Source organism: Elephas maximus, chromosome 20 (assembly GCF_024166365.1).
Source record: "Elephas maximus indicus isolate mEleMax1 chromosome 20, mEleMax1 primary haplotype, whole genome shotgun sequence".
In the NCBI taxonomy this organism is placed as follows: Eukaryota; Metazoa; Chordata; class Mammalia; order Proboscidea; family Elephantidae; genus Elephas; species Elephas maximus.
The window spans coordinates 8,174,263-8,191,896 of NC_064838.1; the positions used below are offsets into that span (position 1 = coordinate 8,174,263).

The window sequence follows — 17,634 nt, forward strand, 5'->3', positions numbered from 1 at the left end:
GTTTGCTGCTTCCATGGGCATTGATTGTGCATCCAAGTAAAATGAAATCTTTTACGACTTCAATATTTTCTCCATTTATCATGATGTTGTTATTGGTCCTGTTGTAAAGATTTTTGTTTTCTTCATGTTGAGGCTTAATCTGTACTGAAGGCTGTAGTCTTTTTTTTTTTTTTTTTTTGAATAAATGAATTTTATTGCATCTTAAAAATATCACCTGTAAGTCTTAGGAATCATCTGGCCTTGTTTCTGTAGCTGGACAACTCTTAGATCTTACTCATCAGCCTGTTGAACAGTTCTTTTTTCAGAAACATAGATACCATCCAAAAATTTTTGGATATCCTTGTTTTTAACTGTCGTGGCTTGGTGAATTAAAGCAGCTGAATTTGATACAAGTTCAATGTCATTTCCTTCGAGAATTAACTCATCCTTCTGGGCGTGAGATACTGAACAAGCAACACCTGGCTTCATCCGAACACTACGGATGTATTTTTCACCCGGAAAGTTTCGGATTTCAACAAGCGACCCACTCTCCTGAATAATGTTGATGGGAAAGTGAGCATACACAGACCTCATCTTGTAATAGAAGCCCAGTGTAATATCCTTGATCGTGTTCTGTACATGACTGCTGATAGTGTGAACTGTAACCAGTTCCTTTCCATTTCCCCACCATTTGTCAATGTGAACCCTCTTCTTTTTCTTTCCAAGGAGTCTGAGTTCTGTGATTGAAGTCCCTCTGCAAGGTTCTTTCTGGGGCATTTCACAGTAACTGTGCGTCCCTTCAGAGTGATGTTGACATTTTCTGGAATGTCAAGAGCCTGGTTGCTGAGAATGGTCTTCATTCTTGGACTAGATGCAGCAAAGAGACTGAAGACTGTAGTCTTTGATATTCATCAGTAAGTGCTTCAAGTCCTCTTCACTTTTAGCAAGCAAGGTTGTGTCATCTGCATATGGCAGGTCGTTAATGAGTCTTCCTCCAATCCTGATGCCTAGTTCTTCTTCTTATAGTTCAGCTGCTGGTAGTATTTTCTCAAAATACAAATTGAATAAGTACAAATTGAATACACCTTTCCTGATTTTAAAACATGAGTTATCCCTTTTCTGTTCAAATGACTGCATCTTGGTCTATGTATAGGTTCCACATGGACACAATTGAGCTTTCTGAAATTCCCATTCTTTGTAATGTTAACCATAATTTGTTATGATCCACAGTCAAATGCTTTTGCATAGTCAATATAACACAGATAAACATCTTTCTGGTATTCTCTGCTTTCAGCCAAAATCCATCTGATGTCAGTAATAATATACCCCATTCCACATCCTCTTCTGAATTCGGCTTGAATTTCTGGCAGTTGCCTGTCAATGTACTGCTGCAACAATTTTTTAATTATCTTCAGCAAATTTTACTTGCGTGTTATATTAATAATTTCCACGTGGGATCACCTTTCTATGTAATAGGCAGCAGCCATGTAGCTGTCTTCCAAATTTCTTCTCATAGACGAGTAAGCTCCTCCAACATTGTATCTGTTTGTTAAAACATCTTAATTGGTATTCTGTCAATTCTAGGAGCCTCATTTTTTGCCAATACCTTCAGTGCAGCTTGGACTTCTTGAATACCATTTGTTCTTCAGCATATACTACTTCCTGAAGTGGTCGAACATTGACCAGTTTTTTTGGTACAGTGAATCTTTGTATTCCTTCTGTCTTCTTTTGATGCTTCCTGGAGCGGTTAATATTTTGTCCATAGAACCTTTCGAAATTACAATTTGAGGCTTAAACTTTTTCTTTAGTTGTTTCAGCTTGAGAGATGCCGAGTGTGTCCTTCACTTTTGGTTGTCTAACTCCAGGTCTTTGCACATTTCATTATAACACTTTACTTTGTCTTCTTGACTTGCCCTTTGCAATTTTTCTGTTCAGGTCTTTTATGTCATCATTTCTTCTACTCACTTTATGTACTCTATATTCAAGACCAAATTTCAGAATCTCTTATGACATCTGTTTAGTGTTTTCTTTCTTTCCTTTTTTATGACTCTTTTCTTTCTTCAATTATGATGTCCTTGATGTCATCCCACAACTCATTTGGTCTTTGGTCATTAGTATCCAATGCATCACATCTATTTTTGAGATAGCCTATGAATTCAGGTGAAATATACTCAAGGTCATATTTTGGTTCTATGGATTTTTTAAAATTTTCTTCACCTTCAACTTAAAGTTGCATAGGAGCAATTGATGGTCTGTTCCGCAGTCGGCCTCTGGCCTTTTTCAAGCTGATGATATCAGGCTTTTCCATCATGCTTTCCACAAGTGTAGTAAATTTGATTCCTTTGTTTTCTATTTGGTGAAGTCCACTTATATAGTCACCATCTATGCTGTTGAAATAAAGTATTTGCAATGAATAAGTTGTTGGTCTTGCAAAGTTCTATCATGAGACCTCTGGTGTTGTTTCTGTCACCAAGTTTATATTTTCCAACTTCCAATCCTTCTTTGTTTCCAACTTTCACATTCCAATCATCAGTAATTATCTATGCATTTTGATCAATTTCAGACTGTTGAGTTGTATTAGTCTGGTTATACTGCAGAGTGCTGAAAAGATATGGGTGCTTTTGAATTGTGTATAGTCAATTCAGTCCACCAAATTATTATTTTTAAATTGTATATAACATTCATGTCATAAAGTCCATTCTCTAGGATTTTTAATTTTAGTGACATGTTAAAATCATGTTGGTTGTATTTGGCAAAGTGATATCAGGAATATTTTTATCCTCTACTCTTTTTTTTTTTTTCCCTTCATCTACCATCCTTCTGTCCCCCTAATGTGTCAACTAATGTATTCTTTCTGACTGCTCTGCATACCTTCCCTTTCCTTACTTCTGCAGACATGATGCTTCCTGCATTTGCAACAGCTTCCTTAACCCATTCTGGAAATTGTTATCTACACTTTTCTTTAAAACTTAGATGCGGGGGCCAAGATGGCGGACTAGGTAGAAGCTACCTCGGATCCCTCTTGCAACAAAGACTTGGAAAAACAAGTAAATCGATCACATACATAACAATCTACGAACCCTGAACAACAAATACAGATTTAGAGACGGAGAACGAACAAATACGGGGAAGCAGCGATTGTTTTCAGAGCCTGGAGCCAGCGTACCAGTCAGGTAACCTTTCACGCCCAATTTAGGGCAGAGCCCAGGGGAGCAGACGGCACAAAAAAGAGGCCCAACCCTAGCCCCCGAACTCACTCCGGGAGGGGGCCCAGCCGGTTCGCGCAGGTGGTGTGGCGACGCAGCCAGCGGGAGAGGTCCCCGGGAGGCAGTGACTGATCTTGGAGTGGGGAGAGCAGCGTCTCAGCCGGGACACGCAGTCATGGCACAAGCACGGGGAGCTGCTCCACTCACCTGAACTAACCCCGGGAGGGGGCCCAGCCGGTTCGCAGAAGTGGCACGGCGATGTGGCTGGTGGGACGAGAAGTCCCCGGGAGGCAGCAACTGATTTTGGAGTCGAGAGTGCACCGTCCCAGCAGGGGAACCTTGACGTTGGGCGTGGGGCTGGCAGAGGAGGATCTGACCGTGACTTCAGTGGGCCAGACCCCCCGGGGGCAATCTCCACACAGCCAGCACACATAGGCGACACGCCTCATGGGAATCTCAGATATAATAGTCATTCCAAGCAAGACAAGCAACTCTGGCTATATTCTGAGGTGCTACTCTCCTATCTCTCTGATCCCTCCCCCACCCTCCCCAGGTGGCTTCATTAACATCTGAATTGCCTGAGCCAGAGGGAGAACAGCTCCTTTGGCTCCACGGCGGCTTTGCTTCCCCCCCCCTTTTTTTCCTTTTTTTTTTTCTTTTGGTCTTTTCCTAATCCACTCTTTTGGCCTGAGAGAAGGAACAACAACAACAATAATAATAATAAAAAAAAAAACCCAGGGACCAAAAATCCACCCCTAATTGGACTAAAAACACAGAACCAGCTACAGCCAAGCATATACTATCCAAACCTCAGACTTTCATCGTTACAGGGAACAAGGTGGCAGTTATAATCCAAAGGCAATTCTGATAGGGATCTGACTGCATTTTTTTAGCGGATTTTCTGGAAAAACTAGTTTCCCAGTGATGGCTCAAAGACAGCAGTCCATATCAAACCACATAAAGAAGCAGACCATGACAGCTTCTCCAACCCCCCAAACAAAAGAATCAAAATCTTTCCCAAATGAAGATACAATCCTGGAATTATCAGATACAGAATATGAAAAACTAATTTACAGAACGCTTCAAGACATCAGAAACGAAATAAGGCAAACTGCAGAAAAAGCCAAGGAACACACTGATAAAACTGTTGAAGACCTCAAAAAGATTATTCAAGAACATAGTGGAAAAATTAATAAGTTGCAAGAATCCATAGAGAGACAGCATGTAGAAATCCAAAAGATTAACAATAAAATTACAGAATTAGACAACACAATAGGAAGTCAGAGGAGCAGACTCAAGCAATTAGAATGCAGACTGGGACATCTGGAGGACCAGGGAATCAACACCAACATAGCTGAAAAAAAAATCAGATAAAAGAATTTAAAAAAATGAAGAAACCCTAAGAATCATGTAGGACTCTATCAAGAAGGATAACTTGCGGGTGATTGGAGTCCCAGAACAGGGAGGGGGGACAGAAAACACAGAGAAAATAGTTGAAGAACTCCTGACACAAAACTTCCCTGACATCATGAAAGACAAAAGGATATCTATCCAAGATGCTCATCGAACCCCATTTAAGATTGATCCAAAAAGAAAAACACCAAGACATATTATCATCAAACTCACCAAAACCAAAGATAAAGAGAAAATTTTAAAAGCAGCCAGGGAGAAAAGAAAGGTTTCCTTCAAGGGAGAATCAATAAGAATAAGTTCAGACTACTCAGCAGAAACCATGCAGGCAAGAAGGGAATGGGACGACATATACAGAGCACTGAAGGAGAAAAACTGCCAACCAAGGATCATATATCCAGCAAAACTCTCTCTGAAATATGAAGGCGAAATTAAGATATTTACAGACAAACACAAGTTTAGAGAATTTGCAAAAACCAAACCAAAGCTACAAGAAATACTAAAGGATATTGTTTGGTCAGAGAACCAATAATATCAGATATCAGCACAACACAAGGTCACAAAACAGAACGTCCTGCTATCAACTCAAACAGGGAAATCACAAAAACAAATTAAGAATAATTAAAAAAAAAATACACATAACAGGGAATCATGGAAGTCAATAGGTAAAAGATCACAACAATCAAAAAGAGGGACTAAATACAGGAGGCATTGAACTGCCATATGGAGAGTGATACAAGGTGATATAGGACAATACAAGTTAGGTTTTAATTAGAAAAATAGGGATAAATAATAAGGTAACCACAAAAAGGTATACTAACTCTATAACTCAAGATAAAAGCCAAGAAAAACGTAATGACTCAACAAACATAAAGTCAAACACTACGAAAATGAGGATCTCACAATTTACTAAGAAAAACGTCTCAGCACAAAAAAGTATGTGGAAAAATGAAACTGTCAACAACACACATGAAAAGGCATGAAAATGACAGCACTAAAAACTTATTTATCTATAATTACGCTGAATGTAAATGGACTAAATGCACCAATAAAGAGACAGAGAGTCTCAAACTGGATAAAGAAACACGATCCATCTATATGCTGCCTACAAGAGACACACCTTAGACTTAGAGACACAAACAAACTAAAACTCAAAGGATGGAAAAAAATATATCAAGCAAACAATAAGCAAAAAAGAAGAGGAGTAGCAATATTAATTTCTGACAAAATAGACTTTAGACTTAAATCCACCACAAAGGATAAAGAAGGACACTATATAATGATAAAAGGGACAATTGATCAGGAAGACATAACCATATTAAATATTTATGCACCCAATGACAGGGCTGCAAGATACATAAAACAAATTTTAACAGAATTGAAAAGTGAGATAGACACCTCCACAATTATAGTAGGAGACTTCAACACACCACTTTCGGAGAAGGACAGGACATCCAGTAAGAAGCTCAATAGAGACACGGAAGACCTACTTACAACAATGAACCAACTTGACCTCATTGACTTATACAGAACTCTCCACCCAACTGCTGCAAAGTATACTTTTTTTTCTAGTGCACATGGAACATTCTCTAGAATAGACCACATATTAGGTCATAAAACAAACCTTTGCAGCGTCCAAAACATCGAAATATTACAAAGCATCTTCTCAGACCACAAGGCAATAAAACTAGAAATCAATAACAGAAAAACTAGGGAAAAGAAATCAAATACTTGGAAAATGAACAATACCCTCCTGAAAAAAGACTGGGTTATAGAAGACATCAAGGAGGGAATAAGGAAATACATAGAATTCAACGAGAATGAAAATACTTCCTATCAAAACCTCTGGGACACAGCAAAAGCAGTGCTCAGAGGCCAATTTATATCGATAAATGCACACATAAAAAAAGAAGAAAGAGCCCAAATCAGAGAACTGTCCCTACAACTTGAACAAATAGAAAGTGAGCAACAAAAGAACCCATCAGGCACCAGAAGAAAACAAATAATAAAAATTAGAGCTGAACTAAATGAATTAAAGAACAGAAAAACAATTGAAAGAATTAACAAAGCCAAAAGCTGGTTCTTTGAAAAAATTAACAAAATTGATAAACCATTGGCTAGACTGACTAGAGAAATACAGGAAAGGAAATAAATAACCCGAATAAGAAACGAGAAGCACCACATCACAACAGAACCAACTGAAATTAAAAGAATCATTTCAGATTATTACGAAAAATTGTACTCTAACAAATTTGCAAACCTAGAAGAAATGGATGAATTCCTGGAAAAACACTACCTACCTAAACTAACACATTCAGAAGTAGAACAACTAAATAGACCCATAACAAAAAAAGAGATCGAAACGGTAATCAAAAAACTCCCAACAAAAAAAAGCCCTGGCCTGGACGGCTTCACTGCAGAGTTCTACCAAACTTTCAGAGAAGAGTTAACACCACTACTACTGAAGGTATTCCAAAGCATAGAAAATGACGGAATACTACCCAACTCATTCTATGAAGCCACCATCTCCCTGATACCAAAACCAGGTAAAGACATTACAAAAAAAGAAAATTACAGACCTATATCCCTCCTGAACATTGATGCAAAAATCCTCAACAAAATTCTAGCCAATAGAATCCAACAACATATCAAAAAAATAATTCACCCTGATCATGTGGGATTTATACCAGGTATGCAAGGCTGGATTAATATCAGAAAAACCATTAATGTAATTCATCACATAAATAAAACAAGAGAGAAAAACCACATGATCTTATCAATTGATGCAGAAAAGGCATTTGACAAAGTCCAACACCCATTCATGATAAAAACTCTTACCAAAATAGGAATTGAAGGAAAATTCCTCAACATAATAAAGGGCATCTATGCAAAGCCAACAGCCAATATCACTCTAAATGGAGAGAACCTGAAAGCATTTCCCTTGAGAACGGGAACCAGACAAGGATGCCCTTTATCACCCCTCTTATTCAACATCATACTTGAAGTCCTAGCCAGGGCAATTAGGCTAGACAAAGAAATAAAATGTATCCGGATTGGCAAGGAGGAAGTAAAATTATCACTATTTGCAGATGACATGATCTTATACACAGAAAACCCTAAGGAATCCTCCAGAAAACTACTGAAACTAATAGAAGAGTTTGGCAGAGTCTCAGGCTATAAAATAAACATACAAAAATCATTTGGATTCCTCTACATCAACAAAAAGAACACCGAAGAGGAAATAACCAAATCAATACCATTCACAGTAGCCCCCAAGAAGATAAAATACTTAGAATAAATCTTACCAAGGATGTAAAAGACCTATACAAAGAAAACTACAAAGCTCTACTACGAGAAATTCAAAAGGACATACTTAAGTGGAAAAACATACCTTGCTCATGGATAGGAAGACTTAACATAGTAAAAATGTCTATTCTACCAAAAGCCATCTATACATGTAACGCACTTCCGATCCAAATTCCAATGTCATATTTTAAGGGGATAGAGAAACAAATCACCAATTTCATATGGAAGGGAAAGAAGCCCCGGATAAGCAAAGCATTACTGAAAAAGAAGAAGAAAGTGGGAGGCCTCACTCTACCTGATTTCAGAAGCTATTATACAGCCACAGTAGTCAAAACAGCCTGGTACTGGTACAACAACAGACACATAGACCAATGGAACAGAATTGAGAACCCAGATATAAATCCATCCACGTATGAGCAGCTGATATTTGACAAAGGACCAGTGTCAGTAAATTGGGGAAAAGATAGTCTTTTTAACAAATGGTGCTGGCATAACTGGATATCCATTTGTAAAAGAATGAAACAGGACCCATACCTCACACCATGCACAAAAACTAACTCCAAGTGGATCAAAGACCTAAACATAAAGACTAAAACGATAAAGATCATGGAAGAAAAAATAGGGACAACCCTAGGAGCCCTGATACAAGGCATAAACAGAATACAAAACATTACCAAAAATGACGAAGAGAAACCCAATAACTGGGAGCTCCTAAAAATCAAACATCTATGCTCATCTAAAGACTTCACCAAAAGAGTAAAAAGACCACCTACAGACTGGGAAAGAATTTTCAGCTATGACATCTCAGACCAGCGCCTGATCTCTAAAATCTACATGATTCTGTCAAAACTCAACCACAAAAAGACAAACAACCCAATCAAGAAGTGGGCAAAGAATATGAACACACACCTCACTAAAGAAGATATTCAGGCAGCTAACAGATACATGAGAAAATGCTCTCGATCATTAGCCATTAGAGAAATGCAAATTAAAACTACCATGAGATTCCATCTCACTCCAATAAGGCTGGCATTAATCCAAAAAACACAAAATAATAAATGTTGGAGAGGCTGCGGAGAGATTGGAACTCTTATACACTGCTGGTGGGAATGTAAAATGGTACAAACACTTTGGAAATCTATCTGGCATTATCTTAAACAGTTAGAAATAGAACTACCATACAACCCAGAAATCCCACTCCTCGGAATATATCCTAGAGAAACAAGAGCCTTCACTCAAACAGATATATGCACACCCATGTTTATTGCAGCTCTGTTTACAATAGCAAAAAGCTGGAAGCAACCAAGGTGTCCATCAACGGATGAATGGGTAAATAAATTGTGGTATATTCACACAATGGAATACTATGCATCGATAAAGAACAGTGACGAACCTGTGAAACATTTCATAAGATGGAGGAACCTGGAAGGCATTATGCTGAGCGAAATTAGTCAGAGGCAAAAGGACAAATATTGTATAAGACCACTATTATAAGATCTTGAGAAATAGTAAAAACTGAGAAGAACACAAACTTCTGTGGTTACGAGGGGGGGAGGGATGGAGGGAGGGAGAGGGTTTTTTATTGATTAATTAGTAGATAAGAACTGCTTTAGGTGAAGGGAAGGACAAAACTCAATACATGGAAGGTCAGCTCAATTGGACTGGACCAAAAGCAAAGAAGTTTCCGGGATAAAATGAATGCTTCAAAGGTCAGCGGAGCAGGGGCGGGCATCTGGGGAACATGGTTTGAGGGGACTTCTAAGTCAAATTGGCAAAATAATTCTATTATGAAAACATTCTGCATCCCACTTTGAAATGTGGCGTCTGGGGTCTTAAATGCTAACAAGCGGCCATCTAAGATGCATCAATTGGTCTCAACCCACCTGGAGCAAAGGAAAATGAAGAACAGCAAGGTCACACAACAACTAAGAGCCCAAGAGACAGAAAGGGCCACATGAACCAGAGATCTACATCATCCTGAGACCAGAAGAACTAGTTGGTGCCCAGCCACAATCGATGACTGCCCTGACAGGGAGCACAACAGAGAACTCCTGAGGGAGCAGGAGATCAGTGGGATGCAGACCCCAAATTCTCATAAAAAGACCATACTTAATGGTCTGACTGAGACTAGAGGAATCCCGGCGGCCATGCTCCCCAGACCTTCCGTTGGCACAGGACAGGAACCATCCCCGAAGACAACTCAGCAGACATGAAAGGGACTGGTCAGTCGGTGGGAGAGAGATGCTGATGAAGAGTGAGCTAATTATATCAGGTGGACACTTGAGATTGTGCTGGCATCTCTTGTCTGGAGGGGCGATGGGAGGATAGAGAGAGAGGGAAGCTGGCAAAATTGTCACGAAAGGAGACACTGAAAGGGCTGACTCAATAGGGGGAGAGCAAGTGGGAGTACGGAGTAAGATGTATGTAAACTTATATGTGACAGACTGATTGGATTTGTAAACGTTCACTTGAAGCCTAATAAAAGTTAATAAAAAAAAAAAAAACTTAGATGCATGCTTAATTCTTCATTAATACCTGCACATGTTAAAAAAAAACAAAACTGTTAGCCACAGTCAATTATCTTTACTTCAAATCAACTAATCAAAATTTGAGATTCATGAACCATATACATACTGAAATCAAATATGACTCTTGAAATTTGAAATGTCTGTTTCTTTTAACGTAATTGCACTATACCTATTGGAAGAACTGAAATATTTCAGTGCAGAGACCTTAAAAGTTGACCTATATCAACTCCAAAATTATAAGAATAGAATGAATTAAGTGGTACAATTAAAACAAACAAACAGTTGAGGCCCTTTTTGTTGACATCACTAGAGTATGGCTGGACTCCTAGTGTAGTTAATGGTTCTTGAATTATATTCTAAAGCTTCATTAAGTAGAATATTCTAAAGCTTCATTAGGTGGAACCTAACTAATTTGGCAAAACTCTGGGCTGGTTACTTTTGTTTTCTCTGTGATGAAGGGGTTGACTAAGTAAATCAATAGTACAAACAAAACTGAACTACTTAAGTGAAAAATTGTTTTCAAGCAATTTAGCACACCAATTACTTTTATATTAATAGGTATTTCTAATTGTAAACATCCTCACTTCAAAGTATACAGGAATGCTCATTAAAGCATTGCTTGCAGAAGTGGGAAATTGAAAACAACCTATATATCCTTTGTTAGGAGAATAGGCAAGGAAAAGGTGGTGGGTGCACATGAAATCTTATGCTGTAGGTAAAGTCAATGTGTAAAATGTATGGATAACAACATGGATGGAATTTAAAAATATAGTGCTTAAGACCAGGGATCTGCAAACTTTTTGTAAAGAGCCAGACAATAAGTATTTTAGCCTTTGGGCTAGATAGTCTGTTGTTGCAACTATTCAACTTTGGAGTTACTGTGAAAGTGGCCATAGGCAATATTTAAATGAATGAGAGTGGCTGTGTTCCAATAAAAATTTATTTATGGATATTGAAATTTGAATATAATAGAATTTCCACATTTCATGAAATATTATTGTTTTTTTCCAACCATTTAAAAATGTAAACAAAAATAGATGGTGTGCAGAATTAGACAATGGCCTGTAAATTTGCTGACCCCTGGCTTAGGAGAAAAAGTAAGAAAGAGAATGAGATATATAGCATAATTCAGCATACAAATATTGAAGATACATGCACCAGGAGACTTCCTGTAAGATGACGGCATTATCAGTTTCATGCTCCCGGTCCCCCACAGGATCACCAAAGAAAACAACCAGAAATTGATAGACTTAACTCTGTGAAAACTCTGAAAATCAGTTGGAGGTTATCAGTGACTAAGTAATGTGAAACAAAACAAAAAAAAAAATGTAAGGTTTAAATGGTAAAAAAATAAATAAAAACTAAAAAAAAACCTTTGGTTTTCTACTGCTCTTACCCCTTCCTCTCCATGGCTTGGCAGCTTGGCTATATTGGAGCAGCAGCCGTGGCAGAAAACATACTCTCAGGGAGGGGGCCTAATCTCTGGCTCTGGAATGAACAGAGGTGACTGTACTACAGTATTATTGTGTGTGTGTGTTCTGATCTGTCTGCGGGATACTCAAAGGACTGGAGCTCCTCTTGACTTGGCCTGCCTCAGAGCTCATGTGATACAAAGCAGTGTGGAGTAGTGGAAAACTGACCATCCATGGTGCCTGGAGATAATTGTGTGATTGGAGCACATTATTAGCAATAGGAGCCCTGATGGTGCAGTGGTTAAGAGCTACAGCTGCTAACCAAAAGGTCAACAGTTCAAATCCACCAGCTGATCCTTGGCAACCCTATCGGGCAATTCTACTCTGTCCTATAGGGTTGCTATTAGTTGGAATTGACTCAATGGCAAAGGGTTTATTTTGAACACATAAGGGCTGAAGGAGAAGCAGGATAGAGAGTTTCTTTCAGAAATAAAAGCTTTCAAAAGCACCATGTATACAGAGAAATTGAAAAAGCCACACATATGGTCAGGGCAAAACACATGTGTAGAAAATGCCTAAGAAGACCCCGCACTTTCATATTGAGCTGATCCCTTAGTGTACTTCAAGCCAACCTAAATGTTAAAGGAGGGCACTGAAACAGAGCAAATTTGCAGAGATTAGGAGGACACTCTTCCTCCCTCTGGAAGTACAAGGAAATCTCCTTTAAGACACTAATTGAGCATGGGCTTGGAAACAGACTCCACAGTATCCATGCACATCCAGGAGAGCAGTCATTGAAAAAGCAGTTAAGAGAGATCACTAAGCAGAAGGGTTAATACAGTCTCAACAATTAAAAAAATCCAAACCCTGGGGAAAGGGAAGAATCTGAGTTCCAAAGCTAATACATAATAATAATTTTCAAGTATCTCAGTTTCACCATAAAATTACAAGCCATAGAAAGAAACAGGAAAGAATAGCCTACTTGGAAGGAGAAAATAAAGTCATAGAAACTATCCCTATGGAAGCCCAGATAATGTACCGGCAAGGAAATTTTTAAAAATAATAGTATTAAATACACTCAAAGAACTAAGGGAAATCATGGACAAAGGACTACAGGAAATCAGGAAAATGATATGTGAACAAAATGAAAATATTAATAAAGAGATAAAACCAAAAACCTATTGCCTTCAAGTCGATTCCAACTCATAGTGACCCCATAAAAAGTAAAAAGAAACCAAACTGATTACTGGAGCTAAAAAATACAGTAATTGAAATAAAAAATTCACTAAGGGATTCAACAACAGATTTGAGTTGACAGAAGAAAGAATCAATGGACTAGAAGGTAGGTCAATTTAAATTATAGACTCTGAGGAACAAAAATAAAATGAAGAAAAGTGAACAGAAGCTAAGCTATAGCAGTTCCAGAATGAGATGAGTGGGAGACATAAACAAAAGAAGCAATGGCAGAAAACTTTCCAAATTTGATAAAGAATTTGAATCTAGTTATACAAGTAAGCTCAACAAACTCCAGGTAGGATAAACCCAACAAGACTCACACTAAGACACATTATAATAAAACTCTTGAAAAACGCAAGTAAAAAGTGAATCCTGAAAGCAGAAAGAAACAAATTGTAACGTACAAGGTATCCTTAAGATTAAGCATCAATTTATTCTCAGAAACTATGAAGGCCAGAAAGCAGTGGGATGACATATTTCAAGTACTTAAAGAAAGGTGCTATTAATAAAAAATTCTATATCTGGCAAAACTGTCCTTCAAAAATGAAGAGAAAATTAAGACATTCATCAATAAATGGAAGCTGAGGGAGTTCATTACAACTAGACTGCTGTACAAGAAATGTCCAAAGAAGTAGTTCAGATTAAAAGGAAAGGATACTAGACAAAAACTCAAAGCCAGAAAATGAAAACAAAAAGCCCTCATGTAAAAGTAATTTAATTGATGAATATAAAGACCAATTTTATGATACTTTTAGTTTGTAACTCTAGAACTGCCCCATAGAGTTTCCAAGGAGTGGCTGGTGGATTTGAACTGATGACCTTTTGGTTAGCAGCCGTATCACTTAACCACTGCGCCACCAGGGCTCTCTAGTTGATATAGCCTACATAATTTAAAGCAATAAATGCATAAAATAATGATAAATTTATGTTATTTGGTGTATAATGTATAAAGATGTAATTTATGATAACAACATAAGTGGAAAAGAACAGTATAGGAATAAAGAGTTTGCCTGCTATTTAAGCTAAGTTAGAATCAATTTAAAGTTGTTGTTGTTAGGTGCCGTTGAGTCGGTTCTGACTCATAGAGACCCTATGTACGAAAGAATGAAACACTGCCTGGTCCTGCACCATCCTTACAATCATTGTTATGCTTGAGCTCATTGTTACAGCCACTGTGTTAATCCATCTTGTTGAGGTCTTCCTCTTTTCCGCTGACCCTGTACTGTGCCAAGAATGATGTCTTTCTCCAGGGACTGATCCTTCCTGACAACATGTCCAAAGTATGTAAAATGCAGTCTCACTATCCTTGCCTCTAAGGAGCATTCTGGCCACACTTCTTCCAAGACAGATTTGTTTGTTATTTTGACAGTCCATGATATATTCAATATTCTTTGCCAGCACCACAATTCAAAGGTGTCATTGTAAATTTAAGATGTTAAATGTGACCCTTGTGGTAATCACAAAGAAAATATCTTAAAATGTACACTAAAGCAAAAGAGAAGGAAATGAAATGTTCACTGCAAAGAGTCAACTAAACACAAAACAAGGTAAAACTGGAGGAAATTAAGATTTTAAAAAAAGCCAATATAATACACATAAAAATACAAACAGCAAAATGACAGTAGGAAGTCATTGGTAATTACATTAAACATAAATGGAATAAATTCTCCAATCAAAAGGGAAAGATTGAGAGAATAAAAAAAAAATCACCTGTCTATATACTGTCTACAAGAGGCACACAGTAGGCCCAAAGACACAGGTTGAAAGTGAAAGAATAAAAACAATATTCCACATAAACAGGAATCAAAGGATGATGATTTTAACATCAGAAAACATAGATTTTAAGTCAACGTTTATTGCAAGGGACAAAGGACATTATATAATGAGAAAAGTGTCAATGTATCATGAAGATATAACAATGATACATGTACTGTCTTAGTAACCTAGTGCTCCCGTAACAGAAATAACACATGTTGGCTTTAAGGAACAGAAATTTGTTTTATCACAATTTACGAAGCTAGAAGCCTGAATTCAGGGCATAGCTCTAGAGGGAGATCCTTCCTTGTCTGTTTCAGATTCTAGTGGCTGCCAGAAATCATTACCATTCTTGAGCATGGAAATGCATTTGTCTCTGTTGTTTGTCTTCTTCTTCCCTCTGTGTGTGTGTGTGTGTATCCTGTTTTTCAGAACTCAGATGTGATTAAGTTTATGACCCACCTTACATTGTTAAAAGAAAATTCAATTTCCAAACAGGATTACATTCACAAAAGTCCCAGGCCAGATGGCTCCACTAGGAAATTCTAGCAAACATTTAAAGAAAAATTGACACTAATCCTTCTCAAACTTTCCCAAAAAGTAGAAGAGGGGGAGAGCACTTCCTAACTCATTCTATGAGACCATCATTAACTTGAACCAAAGCCAAAGACACCACAAAAAAGAAAAGTATAGACAAGTATCCCTTATGACTATAAATAAATAAATAAACCTCAACAAAACACTAAAAAACTAATATATTAAAATGATTATACACCATGACGAAATGAGATTTATCTCAGGAATGCAAGGGTGGTTCAACATAAGAAAATAATCAATGTAATATCCATATTAATGAACAAAGGAAAAGAACCATATGATCACATTTATTGATGAAAAAATGCATTTGACAAAATCTAACACTCTTTCATAATGAAAACACCCAGAAACCTTGGAATAGAAGAGAAATTTCTCAACATGATAATGAACATTTATTAAAAATTCCACAATGAGCATTGTACTTGAAGGACAAAGACTGACAACTTTCCCCGTAAACCAGGAAGAAGACAAAGATTAGTGATTTCATCACTGATATTCAACATTGTATTGGAAGTTCTTGGTAGAGAAATTAGGCAAGAAAAACAAACAAAAAATACTCAAATTGGAAAGTAAGAAGTAACTATATTTGCAGATGATATGATCCTACTTATAGAAAAACACAAAGAATCCACAAGAAAAGTGGCAGGGTACAAGATCAACACACAAAAATAGTTTGTGTTTTTATACAGAGAGATCAGAAAATAAAACAAGCCCATGTACAAAAGTATCTAAAAGAATAAAATGCCCAGGAAAAAATTAACCAGGAAGGCGAAAGACTTGAACATTGAGAATTAGAAAACATTGCTGAAAAAATTAAAGAAGACCTAGATAAATGGAAAGACAACCTGTATTTGTGGATTGGAAGACTTAAATTGTTAAGACATCAAAACTACCCAAAGCAATCTATAGATTCAATGCAATCCCTAATAACATTCCATCTGCCTTTTCCTTTTGCAGAAATTGAAAAGCCAGTCCTCCAATTTATATGGAATTGCAAGTGACCTTGAATAGCCAAAGCAATTTTGAAAAGGAAGAACAAAGGAAGAAGGTTCACACTTCATGATTTCAAAATGTACTATGAAGCTACAGTATACAAAACAGGGAGGTACAGGTGTAAGGATAGAAATATAGACCAATGCAATACAAAACAGGGAGGTACAGGTATAAGGATAGAAATATAGACCAATGGAATAGAATTGAGAGTCCATAAATAAACCTATACATCTTTGACCAACTGATTTTCAATAATTGTGCCAAGCCCATTCAGTGAGGAAAGAATAGTCTCTTCAATCAATGGTGCTGGGACAGCTGGATGTCCACAAGTAAAAACAAATGAAGTGGACTCATAATATACATCTCATGTAAAAATTAACAAATGGACCCATTATCTAAATATAACAACTAAACCATAAGACTCTTAGAAGAAAATATAAGAGCAAAGTTTTGGGATCTAGTTTTTTTTTTTTTTTACAATTGATTCTTAGATATGACATCAACGGCATGAGCAATTTAAATAAATAAATAAGACTTCATCAAAGTGAAACATTTTTGTATACCAAAGGACTTTATGAGGAAGTGAAGTGTCAGCCTACAGAATGGGAGAAAATACTTGAAAACCGTATATCTAATAAGGGATTAGTATCCAGAATATATAAAGAATTCCTACAACTCAAAAATTTTAAAAACAAACAACCCAATTAAGAAATGGACAAAGGACTTAAATAGACATTTCTCCTAAGAAGATTTACAAATGGCCAATAAGCACATGGAAAGATACTCAATGTCATTAGTTATTAGGGATAAAAAAAAAAATAGGCAAATCAAAATCACAATAAGATGCCACTTCATGCTCAACAGGATGACTATTATCAGAAAAATGGAAACTAACAAGTAGTGGTGAGGATGTGGAGAAACTGATAACTTCATCTGTTGCTGGTGGGATTGTAAAATGGTGCAGTCACTGTGGAAGACAGGAAGTTAAGAATAGAATTAGTATATGATCCAACAATTTCACTCCAAGAGACTTGAAAGCAGGAACTCAAACAGAGACTTGTAAACCAATGTTCATTGCAGCTTTATTCACAATAACCAAAAGGTGGAAATAACTCAAAGGTCCATCAATAGATAAATGGATAAATAAAATGAATGGGATATTATACAGTGGGAAGTTATTCAGCTGAAGTTTCAATACATGTTATAATATGA

General features: G+C 37.1%; 1 pseudogene; it reads right to left on the reverse strand.

Annotated features, from left to right (window-relative positions):
- Window positions 1–270: 270 nt before the first annotated feature.
- LOC126064119 (60S ribosomal protein L9-like) lies at window positions 271–839 on the reverse strand (annotated as a pseudogene).
- Window positions 840–17,634: the final 16,795 nt, after the last annotated feature.